Genomic DNA, 14,632 nt, shown 5'->3' on the forward strand with positions numbered 1-14,632 from the left:
TTTTCAAATGTGTAATCTGTAGAATTCAGGAACGTTCTGTTGTAGTGCTTGGAAGTCGCACACTGTTCCGCTAACAAATCACATACTCACTTAAGAATATGTAGGATAGTACTATTGTAATATACAGAACTGGTCCTATATATTCTTTAGGGAGAAGGTGAATAGAAACCGCAAATGAGAAGTATAGAAATTAAAAAATAACATTCAGAATTGTAGAGTTTATCAAATATTTAGAGTAACAAAGTATGAATGAAAGCTATATTTTTTATTCTGCAATTTCGTAAAATATGCTCCCTGAAAAAAATATCTGATCAAGTCCGTTCTAATGTTGGATGGCGCTGAAAAATCTCCTATTCCTCTTCTGTAACAATAGGACAATCTATTACAATATAACGATTGATACCATTCTTACCGTAAAAAGAAAAGGAAAATAAAGTTATCTATTTGACAGAACAGTCATAACGAAATGCTATTGAGCTGTAATTATTTTCTGATCTTCTTTTCTCCGGGAGGTCAAAAAGTTTGATCTTCGAAGCGACGGGTAATAAACTCCTCTGAGATCATGACTGTGAAAATTATAATATATATATTCACAGTATATGATCAAAAGGGGGGAACAGACTAAAAACCAGAAGCTGGTGACGTTGCTTATATATCTTTACTCTTTGTGATGACGGGTCATGAACTCCACTGAGATCAACATAACTGTGAATATTATAATATACATATTAACAGTATATGATCCCTAGGGGAAAACACACTAACAACTGGAAGGTGGTGACGTTGATTGCAAATGCTTAGAGTTCGCACCGACGGGTCACCAACACCTCTGAAGCGAAGTACAGTGTCAATATTATAATATAGAAAGCCACAATATATAAGCTAAAAGGAGGCAGAAAAGGAGCAATGTTTGTCGTAATTATCTGTTTCTGAAAACAAGCTGCTGACGTTACAGAGAAAAAGGGAAAAACATGCACTAACACTTTTTTCTAGATATAAATGTTTAAATATTGACAAATAGCCAAAAATTATAACTATCTACTATGCCATAATAAAACAATTTACAACTCCGGAATATGTTTGTTGACGCAAAACAAGAATCCGATGCTAGAAAAGGGAACCTGCATCACAGATTGGCGACACAGAAATAGCTTGCGAAAACAAAACTAATCACACAATAGGGGCCGATTATGATGGCGGACGGACTTGAGTCCGTCTGCCACCATAGAGTAGGAGGGACCGTCCGCAGGGGCAGCGGCGGTCCCTCCATACAGATTAGGATGTGACCGCCAGGGTGGCGGTCACATCCTCTATTTTTAACATTCCGGCGGGTGGAGCTTCAAGCTGCACCCGCCGCAATGTTAAAAATGCATGCACAGCATTTGCGTGCACAAAGCGGCTGGCACAGCGCGGTGCCTGCCGCTTTGTTCACGCAAATGCTGGGGGGTACCATAGGTACCCCCCATGTGCACCCCCCACCCCTCCTTCACCCAGGGGGCCCGCAACGGGCCCCCGAAGTGAAGGTCCGTATGCTTTTCCGCGACGGAAAAGCCGCCGTGGAAAAGCATACTTTTTACTCCATCCTAATATGGCTGGCTGTGTCTGATAGACACCGCCAGCCATGTTACAGCTTATCCGCCGCGGTTGTAAGTCAACCACGGCGGAAAAGCGGCGGACTGAAACCAGGACCCACCAGCCATCCTAATGTGGCGGTGGGTCTTTGGTGGGTCCGCCGAGGATTTTCCGCATCCTCCGGGCCGGCGGTGGCATCCGCCGGGCCGGAGGATGCGGAAAATCCTCCATCATAATGAGCCCCTTGGTGTGGTTTATATAGTTTTTGGTTGTTTAGTAGTCTATGGAAGGAAGATTTGGCTCCGCTTATGTAGATGTCATGTTTTACAGTTTATACATGCTCATGTTTTAACTGTTTTACTTGTGCACGTGTTGGGAAAAATTACAACTGTGAAGCTGTAAGGATTTCGATTTCCATAGTAACACTTATCAGGTCCTTATTATCTACTTACGTTGGAGAGTTTAAAAAGTGTTAGCCGGTAAACTGTATCCTTTGCATTCTTATGATTAAAAACATCTAAATAGATGATATAAAAAAATATATTGTTTACAATAGAAGAAAAAAAAAGTATTAATATTTGTTATCACTATGCTTTTTAATAAAAAAAGCCAGCATTTGTAAAGCGTAAAGCTACCCCCGGAAAGGTGTGCCAGCGGTTGGGGCGTTGGGAAGATGAAGCAAGGTGTTACCTACAGTGAGATAGTGGTGGGCTAAGATGCTGATGGACTTTGAAATTGAACTGTGAACGCTGTTCTTGAAAGTCAGGTATTGTAGGTGCTGCGTCATACTTTTACCACACTTATATGTTAATTACTGCTAATTAAGTTGAAAATATTCTTAAATTATAAGTAGGGCTCCTTGATTTATGTTTTTACTGATTTTTACAGATAAATACAGACAGAAAAGTATTTATTTTCCTCTCTGTATTTATTTTAAAGTGTGGATAAATACGGAAATTGGTTTATTTTTTGAGCATTTGTAAATGCTGTCAATGATGAGTAGTAGGCCAATAGGTCTGTCCTTCTAAAAGTATTTACATGAGTGAAAATGGCCAGTCTTTCAGCCATGATTGCATATTTATCAGTAAAATATATGTGGAAATACACTAATTTCAGATTCATTTTTTTACAAAACGTGAAATATATATGGGTAAATACACATACAATTATTTAAAAAAAATATGGATAAATACAGATGGAAATGTCCAAAAAATAAATACCATAAAACCAGGAGGTATAATTATAAGTTATAAAACACTACTGTTAAGTTTGTTTTTACTATAAAAAGTATATACGTGTTTTTAAATTTTACTTAACAAACACTATAGGTTATAGGGATATTGTAGTTAGAAATTAGCATTTAAAAAACCTTTGAAATTCACTGAAAAAACCATAGGTTTCAGGTAGGTTATAGTTAGGAATTATCATTAAAAAAACCTAAGAAAATTCACTGAAAAAACCATAGGTTTCAGGCAGGTTATAGTTAGGAATCATCATTTAAAAAAAACTTAGAAAGTCACTGAAAAACCATATGTTTCAGTCAGGTTATAGTTAGGAATTATCATTTAAAAAACCTTAGAAATTCACTAAAAAACATAGGTTTCAGGGGTGTTAGAGTTAGTTGGACATTTCACTCATACAAAACCATTGAAATTCCTCCGTTATAGTTATTTGAACTAAGTATAACTCAGGCGCCCGCAATCCACTGCTGATGATGTCACATATTACATCATTCATGACATGGTCAGTGACATCACTGATGACATCACTGATGACATCTCAAATGACATCACTGATGACATCACTGATGACATCATGCATGTGACAATCAGATACACCTCATCATACACTAGTATAACCTTTCATCACTCACTGTAAAATACAGAGTACCATATTTGAATCCATTGACACACCAATACAACTTTCTAAAAACCCACTCAGTGATTTCTAGATCTACACACACATCTAAACACTTGCCTATAGATTCACTAGTACATGCTAACAAAGATCAATAGAACACTATTAAATATACTTACACACCAGCACACACCCTATTCACGTATGCAGTCATCCTACCCACTTATGCAAATAATTGATCATACTTACATTTACTAAGCTACACACTTATACAAACACCACTTTATTTATTCATATAGATAATAACTCATACTTAGGGGCCCATTACGATGTCCGGCGGATTGCCCCTGCCAGGCTGGCAGTGGCCACCGCCAGCCTGGCGGGGGCAATCCACCCGACATCGTTGCACTAAAGACCCCCCGCCATATTAGGATGGCGGGGGACCTCGGTGGACGGAAAGACCGTCCGCCGCTTTTCCGCCCCGGTGCCTTGCGGCCGGGGCGGAAAAGGAATAATATGGTGGCGGTGTCTATCAGACACCGCCAGCCATATTATGATTGGCATTTTTCAATGCCTTTCCGTGGCGGCAATGTTTTTTCTCTTATATAACATGCCTGTGTTTAGCACCCTTTGGAAGTTTTGTTGTTGCTGCTGCGATAAGCAGAGCATTTTGGAAGCAAGTAAGCCGGCGCCACCAGAAGGTACACCAAATTTTGATATGTGCATCAAATATGGTGTTTGTCCCATCATGTATATACATTGTGCAACAAATACACAAAAGGGTATCCCCAGCTGAGATGGCCATTAGAGGGAACTATGGACCCTCCCAAACTTGAGTATTTAGAGAATCAATTGTTTTTGAAGAAAATTAGGCCAGCTATGTTTGACAGTTTGCGTATGTGGAGGAAAGAAGTGAGGGAGCGGCAGCTTAAGGCAGAGAAGGTACAAAAAGGAAACAGGAAAGGAAAACAGAGTATCAGAAGTACTAGGAATTGAAGAGTAAGGAAGTTCAGGAGAAAAAAGAATGTTTTGATAGGGAGCATGAATTATTAATATCTAAGGAATATATAGTTAGACCAACAGTAGCAGTTCAGGTCCACCAAGAAGATGTGGATTCAGATATTGATGGGTTGTTGATAGAACGACCCCCACCCCCATATGTACCTTTAACACCTCTTCCCCCAGGAGCCCTAAATATCACTCCCTTGTACCCTTGGCTCCCCCTCCTTTGCCCGCAGTTGTCCAGCTCCCTATTTTCCAACCAGTACTGGTACATTCCTTACCCCCTCCAACCCAGGCTACTGCACCCCCATCCCAAGCCTCTGCGCCTCCACCTCAGGCCACAGCATTTGAAATATCTAATTATTCTGTACTTCCTGCATCTGTTCTAACCCCTCCAGTTCTCCGCTCTACTGTATCTCAGTTTCATCAGGATGCAATAAGATTGATGGTATTAAACTGGTTAAGTGATTTAGAAATGGAAGTAGAAGACATGATAAACCAGATTCAGAATTTTTCTGAAGGCGAGCTTCTTTGTCTTATAAATAAGCGTTCTCATCAATGTATAGTTCTATGGGAGACGACTACAGGACGAAATGGCCCGGATGATGTTAGAGCAATTAATAGACAGTGCCAGATAGGGGCTTTCCCTGTAAATAGAATTAACACTGCTATAGCAACAATAATTGGAAACCGTAGTGAGCTCTCTTCCTCCCCCCCGAATAAGACCTATGAGGGAAGCTGTACCACAGTTCATCCCTGGAAGAGGGAATGCAGACGATGATGACCCAAATAGTGCTAATGCTAGATCCCATTTTTTATATAATTGGATATATATACGCCCTGGAAAAGGACGGATGTACTCACTTTAAAAGCCACTTTACCAGACATATGGAAAAATCCTAGAGGATTTTATGATGATGTACAGGAAGCTATTGATTCTTGTATTATGACATTAGTGGATATCGATATGTTTTTTTGGTATGATCTTACCATCTGATATGTGGTGACTTACTCGGAAACAGGATCATGATGTTGATTTGGGAGGAGATTGGACTGCCATTATAGCAGCTGATATGGATTGGAAACCTGGTCAGAAACCTAGTCAGCTTGTACTGGATCTCCCCGGTAACATACTTACTTATATGAATACGATATTTCCAACCAGATAAATAGATTGGGCACTCTTTACTGCTTGTAAATAAAAACAGGGAGAGGCCGTCCCTGATTTCTTTACTCGCTTTGAGGAATTTGCCTCTAATATGCAATAGCTCTATTCTTCCTCACCTTAAAAGAAGGGATGTTATACATGATAAAAGTTTATTAATTTGTGATGGATTTGAGAGAACAAGATAGTAGTACCTCAATATCCTAGTGTTTCCTAGGTAAAAGTTAATACACCTGTGGGATTTTCTGGCATCCCAGTTCACATTCCTATTTCACAACAACTGAATGTTAGTACAAGGGTCTCCAACATTTTCTGTAACAAAAATTACTAGTAATGTAAAATGAGCACCCCATCCACGAGTATCAGCAGTAATCACATTGGTGCATTAGGCACGGTTTTCAGCAGTAATAAAAAAAAATGCAAGGCTTTGACAATTTAAACTGAAGAACTACATGTGTAGTACATACAGTATCCCTTGCACCAAGGTATAAAAATGAGTAATGAATATCTCCAACTGAAATAATAGCTTTAAACACATTTTCAAAATGTCACCTATTTTCTCTGTAGGCATCAGTTTATGAGTTGTGAAAATACAAAAGAAATGTTGTCTTGAATGCCTGAGTTTTATTTTTTTAAATACAGGTTGGACCGTACACTGGTGAGCTGCTGGTAACTTATAAGCTACTCATTGGAGACTTAGCAATACGGGAAACATCCATTACAACGCAACTATTACAACACACTTCTATTACAACGCAACTATTACAACGCAGGTGCCTTTACAACGCATGCTATTACAACGCATGGTATTACAACACAGGTGCTATTACAATGCAGGTGCTATTACAACGTAAAATGTAATGTAAAACGTAATTAAAAAATATATATATATATTAATAACATATTTTAAATTATTAATAATATTATAAAAATATTGCTATTAATACTATAGTGTTAATTATTACTTTACATTCATTTTTAAAATATGAAGAGTAATAAATGAATATACATATTTAAAATAATTCATATTATTATTAATATCGTTTTATTAATAGTATAGTATTAATTATTTTATAACATTAATTTTTAAATTAAGAAAAATTAAATTAATAATTTACATTATTAATAATATTAGTAATATCGTTTTATTAATACTACAGTATTACTTTACATTAATTTTTAAATTAAGAAAAATTAATAAATTAATAAACATATTTACAATAATTACTATTATTATTAATATAGCTTTATGAATACTATAGTATTAATTATTACTTACCAGTAATTTTTAACTTAAGAAAAAATAAATTAATAATTTAATACCTTTGTATTAATTTCTAAATGAAATAGTATTTAAAACATTATATTTATATTATTAATATATTTTTTAAATACTATAGTATTAATTATTACTTAACATACATTTTTTAATTAAAACTATTTAAATAATATTTTAATGCCTTATTATTAATGTCTTAATTTAAAAAATAATAATAAAATTAGTATTAATATATTTGTATTAATACTATAGTATTAAATATTACTTATCTTTAATTTTTAAATTTAGAAAAATTTAAAAAATACTTTAATACCTTAGTATTAATTTTAAAAAAATAGCATTTTAAAAAGTATATCTGATTATTACTTTGCATATGTAATTTTCTTTTTTTTTAATGGAATTTAATAATATCTATTTCGTATATTTTTGTATTATATTTTTAAATAAAAATTTAAATAATTAATTTAATTAAGAATTAATTCTTAATTAATTATATTTGAAAAGTATTTAAACATATATATAACTTTTGTTATATTTAAAAGACATTTTTAATAAAAAAAGTGATTATTTAGAATAAATTTTTATTTTGAAAAAGTAATTTAAACAATAATTTTGATTTTTTTATAATATTGAAAAGTAATTATTAAATTATTAAAGAATTAATTGTTAATTAAAAAGTAAATTAATAAAATAGGTAAATAAGTAGTGTGTTAAAAAAAAGGAAATAGTAATAGTTATTAAAAAATTAATTTAAGTTTGTTTTTTTACAAAATTCCCACACTTTAAGATTGAGATCAATGAAAAGTATTGTCCTTCATTTATTTCCACAGCAACCTGTGTTGTAAACGCATTTCCTGGATGCAGAACACTGGATGCGGAACACTGGAGTGGACTTTCGATGAAGAATAGAGGTAAGTTATTTATAATAACAATTTAGAAAGCAGTATAAACATTTTTAAATAAGTAATAACATTTTTAGTTATAATAGGACACGGAAAACATAGTAGTTTATTAATGTATTTATTAACAAAAGATAGAAAAAATAAAAATGTAATTTTTTATTTTTTATTACATTTTTAGAAAAATTAATAAATCTTTGTTTCTTTTTTAAAATAAACTTTGGTATCTTGAAAATGTATATTAATGTTGAATATTAATACATTGTCCTTTTTTGTTGTTTGTTACTCTTGATGATGTATACGCGTAAACGTGATGAAAGCGACCATTTTGGATAGCGACGTTGGAGACAGCAGCAGGAAGCAGATCTGCGCTCAGGTAGGAAACTTAACAATCTATTTTATAAGTAAATAAATATGTTTAGGACTATATATATTGTAAAGAGAGTATAAGGAGAGGTTGCATGTGTAAAAGTTAACACTGTTTTTAAAATTTCAGCATGTCACCGGTTATGTAGCTTGTGTATGCCGTTGTCGGGTCGCCTGGTTACAGTATTTACATTGTGTTTTGAAATGAAAAAGTGAAATTTTGAAATGTTAAAGTACTGTTTATTTATAAATATAATGTGTAAAGAAGAAGAAGAAGAAGTTCGAGTACCTGGATTTGGATTTGGGAATGCGTTGTTTGTTTCGGGATTGGGATTTAGGGATACAGATCGTGGACATTTTTTACAAAGGATGGATTTTTGGGATCGATATTTTTTAACTTTTGGAATCGAGTAAAGAAGAAAGAAGATCGTTCATCGATTAAATGATGTAATTTTTTGGATCGGAAGATTTCTTTGGTTTGGAGATCGATTTTGGAAAAGAAGATTTATGAATACTTGGGATGTGGTTCATTTAAAGAAAAGATGGTATTCGATCTTCTGCTGTTTGGATCTTACACATTTGGAATTGGTAAAAAGAATTTGTTTTTTTTATGGAACATAAAACATTTTTGGGAATTGTTTCAAACAAAAACAAATTGGATAACTTTACTGAAAACAAACCTGTGGATGTTATGTTGGATTTATTTTAAAGAATGGATTCACAGGAAGATAGAAGACATCTAAAGGTAAGGTGATCCGACTTAAAAATTTTGAAAAATTGTTTTTGAAAAAAAGCCAATTGTAATTAGAAGGAATGTGAATTTAGGGCAAAGCAGGAAAGTAAAGTTGATTAATTAGTTCAAAATGTAGTATGTTAGCAACATTATCAAGGTAGTCTAAAGCCACCCACAACGAAAACTGTTGCAAAACACCCAATAGTCTCTCAGACATCTCCTTTGATTTTTTAGAGATGCGTGGGTTTAGACTACCTGTTAATGTTTGGGAAATTCTCATTTCTTGAAAACGTTACTCCTTCTTCAAAGTTTACAGAAAATGGTAAAAGTTGGGGTGTGGTTTACCAATTGTATGGTTGAAGGAGTTATGCCATCCCTCAATGGCATTGTTTGTCTTTGCTTCTCCTTCTAAGCAACTCGTGTAGCAGTTCCACCACTCCACATGGAAACGTGGCTTCCTCCTGCGACCCGACCTGCTTAGATGTCCAATCCATGTGTCTTCAAAATAATTTAGTAGGGGTGTCAATTTGTTCGTCGTTTTCATTTAAAAAATCCGATTCTGTAATTGCAGTGTAGTACTCGTCTACACTTTCAGGAGAAACAAAGCAAAGAGATGTTAGTTTTTTAAGTTCAAATTGTAGTTTGCTATCCGTTGAATAATCTGCAACCAGGGATGTTTTTTGTAATTTACGCCAAAAGGCCAGGGAAAAATGGAAAAAACATCCCTGAATTTGGGTATCCGTGTACGTTTTGGTGATTGTATTAATCATTGCAAATTCAAAATCAATAATTATTTTCCTAGGACCTTTGTTTGATGTTTTGCTTTTAATCACTGACAAAAGGTCAGTGTAGGTTGCAGATTGTTTATCAGGTAGCAAACTGTAGACTAAGGGAATTACATTGTTATTAATTTTAGCATGAATAGTATACATTTGTGTGAATAGGTGGGGCGTACTTTTAAACGTCCCATTCATCATCCAAATTTCACTATTCTCTAATTTAACAAGGTTGCGGGGTGTACTAAAGATTAAAATATGTTTTTGAGGGTTTTGGTTGTCATGCAGGAGGAAAGGTTCATTTGAAAAAGAGATAGTGAGTTCTGGAGGAATGCGAATATGAGTTGTGGAGGAATGCGAATATCAGAAAAGGTATGAGGAGTGGTGGTTTGAGTGTTACTTGCCTGCTTTTTTCTTTGGATAATCCTTCTCAGATTAGGAATTATAGGCATACTGCTAGCTAGATGGCTGGGGACATGCTGTGCAACCTCTCTTAAAATAGAACCAGAAGTGTCATTAGAGGTGCATGCAATTTCTTTCATTTCGTTGATAGTTTCTCTTACCTTAATGTCCATTGCAGAGGCAGAGTGGTTGTGGTCTGTTGTCTTAATGACTGTCTCACCAAGAGTAACCGCTCTGCAATGGCTTGAGTAAAATTGCACACACCTCCAATGTCTCCGTGGTTCACTTATTCTCTCTTTACAATATATATATCCAGAATGTTTTAAAAGTCTGTTTCCACAGTTTGATTTTATGTACGCCGCATTTTTGTCTGTAGACATTATCTGGAAAGAAAGTGAAAAAGTTTTTGAAATGTATTTTTTTAATTTAATTTTTAAAACATAACAAAACAAACATCACTTACATTCACTTATTTATGCAACACTAAGGTGCCGATTCCGATCTGGTAAAAAGCGCTCCGAATTGCCGTTCGGAGCGGTTTTCCCCGTACGAATCGTACCTGTAAGCGTCCCCGTACGAATCAGCAATTACGATCCCAACCTAAAGCGTCACTCCGTACGCCTCGTAAAAAACGCCGTACAAATCGAAAGTCCATACGAATTGCAGTCGGCTGACGCTCCACGCTACGTCCGAACGTAAATAGACCGCGTCTTCCGAACCAGGAAGTACGATCCGTGTAAAACACACTCCGTATGGCTCTTTTTCTACGAGAGCTTAAAATTACCATAACCACACTCCGGCACGAACCGCACCCCGGTACGCGACAAGCAGGACATGAACGCCATCGTCCGTCTCATCCCAATCCTGTACGGCCACCACCTCGTACATAGAAACTGACGACGGCGCAGAAGGTGAGTACAACGAAGTCCAACATACCTGTACGTGTTGCCACAAGCGCACATCTCCATTGCACGACTGTAATGTCTGGGTACGTTGCGCCACACACTCCCGCACATCACCAGTGCAATACGGAGACGTGCCGCACCTACGTCATCGACCTCAGAGTACGGTACGTCACCGCACAACACCAGTGTAATACGGAGAAGTGCCGCACCTACGTCATCGACCTCGGGGAACGGTACGTCACCGCACAACACCAGTGTAATACGGAGACGTGCCGCACCTACGTCATCGACCTCGGAGTACGGTACGTCACCGCACAACACCAGTGTAATACGGAGACATGGCGCACCTACGTCATCGACCTCGGGGAACGGTACGTCACCGCACAACACCAGTGTAATACAGAGATGTGCCGCACCTACGCCATCGACCTCGGGGTACGGTGCGTCACCGCACAACACAAGTGTAATACGGAGACGTGCTGCACCTAGGTCATCGACCTCGGGGAACAGTACGGCACCGCACAACACCAGTGTAATACAGAGACGTGCCGCACCTACGTCATCGACCTCGGGGAACGGTACGTCACCGCACAACACCAGTGTAATACGGAGACGTGCCGCACCTACGTCATCGACCTCGGGGAACGGTACGTCACCGCACAACACCAGTGTAATACGGAGACGTGCCGCACCTACGTCATCGACCTCGGGGTACGGTACGTCACCGCACAACACCAGTGTAATACGGAGACGTGCCGCACCTACGTCATCGACCTCGGGGAACGGTACGTCACCGCACAACACCAGTGTAATACGGAGACGTGCCGCACCTACGTCATCGACCCCGGGGTACGGTACGTCACCGCACAACACCAGTGCAATAGACGTGTGGGACATACGTCTGCTATGTCAGTGTAAGTGTAAGAGGTGTGTAGAAAACACACCCAGCAGTGCCCAGCATTAGAGTGTGTGTGTGGCTAAGACCCCCACCAATGCCCACCAGTGCCCAGCATTAGAGTGTGTGTGTGGCTAAGACCCCCACCAGTGCCCACCAGTGCCGAGCAGTGCCCAGCATTAGAGTGTGTGTGTGGCTAAGACCCCCACCAGTGCCCACAAGTGCCCACCAGTGCCCAGCATTAGAGTGTGTATGTGGCTAAGACCCCCACCAGTGCCCACCAGTGCCCACCAGTGCCAAGCATTAGAGAGTGTGTGTGGCTAAGACCCCCACCAGTGCCCACCAGTGCCCAGCATTAGAGTGTGTGTGTGGCTAAGACCCCCACCGGTGCCCAACAGTGCCCAGCATTAGAGTGTGTGTGTGGCTAAGACCCCCACCAGTGCCCACCAGTGCCCAGCAGTGCCCAGCATTAGAGTGTGTGTGTGGCTAAGACCCCCACCAGTGCCCACCAGTGCCCAGCATTAGAGTGTGTGTGTGGCTAAGACCCCCAACAGTGCCCAGCAGTGCCCAGCATTAGAGTGTGTGTGTGGCTAAGACCCCCACCAGTCCCACCAGTGCCCAGCAGTGCCCATCATTAGAGTGTGTGTGTGGCTAAGACCCCCACCAGTGCCCAACAGTGCCCAACAGTGCCCAGCATTAGAGTGTGTGTGTGGCTAAGACCCCCACCAGTGCCCACCAGTGCCCAGCAGTGCCCAGCATTATAGTGTGTGTGGCTAAGACCCCCACCAGTGCCCAGCAGTGCCCAGCATTAGAGTGGGTGTGTGGCTAAGACCCCCACCAGTGCCCAGCAGTGCCCAGCATTAGAGTGTGTGTGTGGCTAAGACCCTCACCATTGCCCACCAGTGCCCAGCCTTAGAGTGTGTGTGTGGCTACGACCCCCACCAGTGCCCAGCAGTGCCCAGCATTAGAGTGTGTGAGTGGCTAAGACCCCTACCAGTGCCCACCAGTGCCCAGCAGTGCCCAGCATTAGAGTGTGTGTGGCTAAGACCCCCACCAGTGCCCAGCAGTTCCCAGCATTAGAGTGTGTGTGTGGCTAAGACCCCCACCAGTGCCCAGCAGTGCCCAGCAGTGCCCAGCATTAGAGTGTGTGTGTGGCTAGGACCCCCACCAGTGCCCACCAGTGCCCAGCATTAGAGTGTGCATGTGGCTAAGACCCCCACCAGTGCCCAGCAGTGCCCAGCATTAGAGTGTGTGTGTGGCTAAGACCCCCACCAGTGCCCAGCAGTGCCCAGCATTAGAGTGTGTGTGTGGCTAAGACCCCCACCAGTGCCCACCAGTGCCAGCAGTGCCCAGCATTAGAGTGTGTGTGTGGCTAAGACCCCCACCAGTGCCCAGCATTAGAGTGTGTGTGGCTAAGACCCCCACCAGTGCCCACCAGTGCCCAGCAGTGCCCAGCATTAGAGTGTGTGCGTGGCTAAGACCCCCACCAGTTCCCAGCAGTGCCCAGCATTAGAGTGTGTGTGTGGCTAAGACCCCCACCAGTGCCCAGCAGTGCCCAGCATTAGAGTGTGTGTGTGGCTAAGACCCCCACCAGTGCCCACCAGTGCCCAGCAGTGCCCAGCATTAGAGTGTGTGTGTGGCTAAGACCCCGAACCAGTGCCCAGCAGTTCCCAGCTTTAGAGTGTGTGTGTGGCTAAGACGCCCACCAGTGCCCACCAGTGCCCAGCATTAGAGTGTGTGTGTGGCTTAGACCCCCACCAGTGCCCACCAATGCCCAGCATTAGAGTGTGTGTGTGGCTAAGACCCCCAGCAGTGCCCACCAGTGCCCAGCCGTTAAATCAAAAACATACCATTGTTAACCTCATCACCATCAGGAGATAGACACATGTTAACATACCCAAATTAGAACATCACACCATCTCCCAGACACACAGCAGTCACAGACATTATCAGACAAACTAAAGTTAAGAAAATGAAATAAATAGCTTTAATCAGCTGGTTCAAAATTGAAAACCCAAATAAGAGTCCTTGCTCATAAAAGGACAATGGCCAGTCCAAAAAAGTCAGATTAACAGTTTGTGCCTCCATGGATGTGCTCACACCCAAACTTTCCTGCACATGGAGTTTAATCCGCAGTGGAAACTACGGGGGCACCATCTGTGGAATCCTCCGGCACCGCATGGACAGGAGAGGGAATGACAGGTGGTGTGGGTGCAGGTGTAGTGGATTCATCCACACTGGTCGGTGCATCGCAGAAAGTAGCTTCAAAAACCTGGCTGCACACCTCAGCCAGTGCGGAAAAACTACCACCTGAACCCGGGTACACATTGGGGGTGGAGGTAGAGGGCTGTGAGTCTGTTCTCCTGGGTGTGTGGATGCGTGTGTGAGGTGTGTCCCCTCTCCCTGTGGGTGTGCCTACATCCCCTTGAGATTGGGTGCGTGGAGCTTTGAGCTTTTTCTGCCGTGTGGGTGTGCTGGGTGTGTCTGACCTGTGGCTTCTGCGTGTATGTTGGGTAGGTATGTGAGAGGCAGAGGTGGATGGGTCTGAAGGATGGGGGGACAGATGCTGCTAGGTGTACAGAGCTGCCGTCAGTGTTGACTCTATGGCAGCCACACTCCGACGTAGATCAGACATGGCCGATGACATGCCCTCCATGAACGACACCAACTGTGTAATGAGTTGTGTATGTCCATGGAGGACAGTCAACATGGATGTCTGACCTACTGCAATCTGCCGGAGTAGGTCCACAGACTCAGCACTGAGGGCAGCAGGGGACACAG

The sequence above is a fragment of the Lissotriton helveticus genome, chromosome 1_1 (assembly GCF_964261635.1).
Source record: "Lissotriton helveticus chromosome 1_1, aLisHel1.1, whole genome shotgun sequence".
In the NCBI taxonomy this organism is placed as follows: Eukaryota; Metazoa; Chordata; class Amphibia; order Caudata; family Salamandridae; genus Lissotriton; species Lissotriton helveticus.